This window comes from Lathyrus oleraceus, chromosome 2, assembly GCF_024323335.1.
Source record: "Lathyrus oleraceus cultivar Zhongwan6 chromosome 2, CAAS_Psat_ZW6_1.0, whole genome shotgun sequence".
NCBI lineage: Eukaryota > Viridiplantae > Streptophyta > Magnoliopsida > Fabales > Fabaceae > Lathyrus > Lathyrus oleraceus.
In genome coordinates this window covers 459,894,382-459,899,226 of record NC_066580.1, presented here as the reverse complement: position 1 = coordinate 459,899,226, position 4,845 = coordinate 459,894,382, and the positions used below count along the sequence as shown (strand labels likewise).

General features: G+C 37.6%; 1 long non-coding RNA gene across 2 annotated transcripts; it reads left to right on the top strand.

Moving 5' to 3' along the window:
- The first annotated feature begins 2,437 nt into the window (after positions 1–2,437).
- On the top strand, positions 2,438–4,266 carry LOC127120376 (uncharacterized). 2 transcript variants are annotated; one of them, XR_007803195.1, is made up of 2 exons: positions 2,438–3,364; positions 4,005–4,266. It is a non-coding gene; the product is annotated as an uncharacterized LOC127120376 (long non-coding RNA). The 2 variants fall into 2 exon arrangements; XR_007803194.1 differs by having other exon boundaries at positions 2,438–2,942; positions 4,005–4,244.
- Positions 4,267–4,845: the final 579 nt, after the last annotated feature.

The window sequence follows — 4,845 nt, the reverse complement described above, 5'->3', positions numbered from 1 at the left end:
TATTTTATTTTCAAATTTTCATTACGGGCTATCTCCCCTGCCTCGATCAGATAACGTGCCACATGTTCTATAGTGGACTCACTAGTGTCCCATGAGAACTTTGTGAACTTAGGGACTTTCCACCTTGGTGGCAGTTCTTCTTGCAGAATATATTCCGATAGTGGGGATGCGTAACTAGGCCTTTGTAAACCCATGTTCATCCCATTTTGTGCCATTATCGTTTCGACCATGGCTGCCAAATTGTTTTCGACAGGAGGATTATTATACCGTAGCCGTTGTTGCAATACAGCATCCGCGTCCTGACCTCTCTGGATTACTATCCTTCTAGGCTCTTGTGGAATGGGGTTTTCGACACGAGGCTGTTCGACTACATCCTCTTGGTTTCTGACGTTTGTTTGAGGATTATCCAACGGTATCTGGTTTATCGTAGGCTCTTCCTGGACCGCTACCACTGGGTTATGAATCACTTGTTCTCTGTGTCGAGTTTGAGGGACTCCAAAGAAATCAGCAATGCGCGTCATCTGCGCTGCCAACACTTGGTTTGTTTGAGTGGTGTTTTGTATTAGTGGGTTAAACACCGCTCCCATTTGTTGCGTCAACATTTGGACCATATCATGATTACTCTCGTCCATCTGCTGTCTAATTACTTGCGCCGAATTATTCGTTATCGGCGGCACGTAAAGTGGTTGTTGGTTCAGTCTACTCATATTTCCACCATATTCTGACCCTTGTAAGGGTGAAGACACGTTGGCCATCGAATCTGAATATATTAACGGGGAGTTGTGTAAATTTGCCATCACCGAAGTTGGCATTCCAAAGGGTTGTTCCCTACCAGGCGGAGGCAAGGTGAAATTTGTTACAAAAGGCCTAGGAGTGTTCCCCACAGGAGGGGGTGTCCCAACGGGCATTTGTTGTGCCCTGAAGGACGAACTAGGCGCGTTTTGCGACATCGAAACCGCTAGTATCGACCCTGTTGACGAAGGTACAGCCTCTGACACAGGGACCGATCCTATATTGCCTTCTGTCGAAGGGGCAGGGTTGGATACTGGGATGGATTCGTTTGGATTATTTGGCTGGTTCGCCATTTTTCTTACTCTTGTTCTTTTAGGTATTTCTACTTCGGATACGGCTAATTTACCGCTTCTCTGTCTCATACAATGAAGAACAAATTTTGATTAGTGATTATCTCGATTTCTAGATTTTTTGCACTGTCCCACTGGGCGTGCCAATTTGTTCGCTGTGAATTTTGGCGAACAACCTCTGGTTTACCAAAACTTGTAGAATTGGGTTACTTGCAGGATCAACCACACAAATCCTAGGACATGTGCAGATCTAGATGGTCTTGAAGATGTCTAGAATCACTTTCATATATTTCATTTTTGTTCTCTAAGTGTTTTACGTCGAAATATGTTGATTAAAACGTTAAGTTGATGTAAATTTAACAAGATAAAGTAAATGGCGGAAAATAACTGACAAAATGTAAAGTGTCGAAAAGGAGAAAGTGCAGAAAGATAAATGACTGGAAAACATAAAAGAGATTTGTAAAGAACTTTAAACTTTATAAAATAAACTTTGAAGGAATTGGTGTTTGTTTACACATACATTTTCCAAATATGACTCTTTTCTCTCACACGGGTACTTTGAGTGTTTTCAGGAATTTTGTACAAGTAATTCTCCACACCTCTTTTTTTTTTATAACAACTACCCTATTTATAAACAAATAACATAACTGTTACTAACGACCAAGTCCTAAAACTGTGACACATGGCTTTCTTCCTTTCGCCAGATGCTTCCACGCGTCCTCTGCCAAATGTTACAACTTTTTAAATTCAAATTTACACTTTAAGTCGAAACGACGTCTTCCTTCAGCCCTTTTTTTGTCGAATTATCGATATACTGCAATGTCTTCCATGTCTTGTCAAAGTACTTTTCTAGCTGCAAATATCATGTCGAAATATCAAAGCTTCCATTTTGTCGAAGTATCGAACCACACTTATCAACCAAATCGTTTTATCCCATGTTATCATATGTCGAAAAAGTCATTCTGTACACCAAATCTCATGGCGTCGAAAACGCACGTATACATCAGTCAATTTGTACCAATTGAAACTACACAATCCCTAAACTAAGAGAGCATGCATAGCATGAATTCTCTAAACCATGTGGGGAAAATGGTCATTAACCACAAATTGATTAATATTGAATTAATTTCTAACAATTAAAAATCTAATTAAAAACAATTAAATCTAACTAATTCTAATCAAATCTAATTATATTGTATGATGGAAAATATCAAACTATCCTAATATTAACAAATTGACAAATGATTTATGCACAAAAATATAGAAAAAAAATCAGAAATTAAAAGAGCAAGAAACAATAAAAATAAATATATGAACAAAAAGGAAAATTATGTCAAATGAGGCGGGGGTGTGGATCATGCAGGGAGGTGTAATAAAAATGCTTGGGCCCAAGCTCCATAAGGCAAACTGGATCTAGGTTGACACAACACGCATCGAGACTAAGCATCAGCGTATGAACAATTGAACAAACTCATTTCACCATTTTCACGTGTTCTCAAGCTCTCACGTTCAAACGCAACAATCAAGAAGAAAACAACTCTGAACCCAAAATCGAATTCATCCACTCAAATCAATGCGCATAAACGATGAACAAGAAGGAGAAGAATGACCTACTGAAACGGAGCTCCGACGCGGTGGCTACCGGTGACAACAGATATCGAATCTTTTCTTCCTCCTTGCTTTGCTTCAATTCACTCTTTCTTCTCCCCTTTCTGTTTACAAATTTTGTTACGCTTGCGAAGTTGTTGCTTGAATCGTGGTAAGTTGTTGCGTGAGGGATTGAGGGAGGTGAAATCTGAGAGTTCTGAAGAATCAATGAGAGTGAAGAGTGCTTCCGAGAATTGCATTGATGCAAGAATGGTGATTTGATTCATGATTTGTGATTTTGTGATTGCTGCCCTTTGAATGAGTGGAGAGTGATATGTATTTATAGAGTTTTGGTTCTCAAGTTCAGTTAGAAATGCAAATCCAAATCCATCTGAAATGCACGTCGAGTTAGTTAGAAATTAGAAAATCTGTTATAGTGTTAATTAGGATTCTGTGTGTTCATCTAGGTTAGTTATTGTGGACTCTCATTTGTTCTGTTAAACCAAAATTGCAGGGTAGATGCGTTAGTTATGAAGGAACTTCCAACTGACGTCCTGTTGAAGAAATGTGCAGTGTGAAATTGTTTTTGCTGGTTTTTCTATTAATTGTTTTTGCCTGTTAGAATCAATTTGCAAGTGGGAGTCGTTAGTTATGAAGAGTCTTGTCCATGCCTTGTTAGAAGGAATTTTGCAGGTGTATGTGTTTCAATGGTTATGCTTTTTTCAATGGCTATGTTAAGTTGTTAGAAACACCTAAAGGCTGTGTATGAACTGTTTTGGGTTCCTTCTGTTATGGTATCATTGTCTATGCTTGGCAAGTTAAATTAATTATGCTACTTGTTGGACACAAATGTTATGGAATGTGGATTTATGGAATGGAGCGTTATGAATATTTGTATGTTTGAATATGTATGGCTTGCTTGGTTGAATTGTAGAATGAAATGGTTTGATAATTTGAATATAAGGAAATGTGTTATTGATTTGTAATGAGAAGTTTGGATGTGGTTTATTGAAGGATGCTATTTGGACTGTTTGGATTGTGTACATGGGAATGGTTTGAATTATGTATGAGATGCCAATTTTAAATGGTTGGATTATGTAATGAATGATAGGATCTTTTGAAAATTGGATTATGGATTAAGCTAGGTTAATGATGCACTTGTTTTATTAATCAAATGGTAATGTCATGTTAGGTTAAATTGAGGCCATGGGCTAATTGGAAAATTTTATGTTTTCAATGAGTATTAGAGCTTCAATTACTTAGCTTGATTTGTGTTAAGAAGTGTATTGAACAAAATGTTTGGTGACCTAATTGTATGGGATGGTTCTTTTGTAGGTTTTGTTTGGCATAGACACTTGAGGATTGTGATATCAAGGCTTCAAGATCAAGATGGTGACTTAAGGACCTTAGGGAGAAATGGTTGATTTTGGTCAATTAGTTGACAAAAAGGTGTACAATTGACTAAAGTCAATTGTAGGTTAGAAACTAGAGTTTTCTTATTGTATGATGTAAATGTAAGGACTTGTATTTGATGACTTGATGAAATGCAATGTAAAAGAGGTTTTGAGTGAATAATGACTTGGTTTAAATGAAACAATGATTTATGTTACTTGCTCAAATGCTAAGCAATATGAATGAACCTTGATCTAATGGACTAAAATGCATGGATGACCCAACAATGAATGACCTATAATGCCTTAAGAATCTCAATGAATCAAAGAAAAACCAAGCACCAAAAGACCAATGCACTAATGCAAGCATGAATCCAAGAATCATTGACCAAAGACTTATAATCTTGACAACACCATATGGATGGAAACAATGACCATGAATCAAAGACTTAAGATCTTGAAAGCACCAAATGGATGGATGCTTGAACAAAACCTTGACCCAAATGAAATTACAAACAAGTTTAATGCATGACATGATGTATGACAAGATGGTCAAGAACCTTTTCCCAATGAGCTAGGGTTTTAGTCAATCCCATGATCAAACGTCAACTCAAAATGGAACACCAGACCAGGCATCCCTGATTAGGGTTTCATGATGCACACCCCCTAATCAAGGTCTTCAAACTAAGCATGAAGCTCCGCATTCAATCTCCTAACACATGGACCCGCAATTAGGGTTTAATGGTCAAATCAATGCTCAAGAGGTCAAAAACAAGATCCCAAAG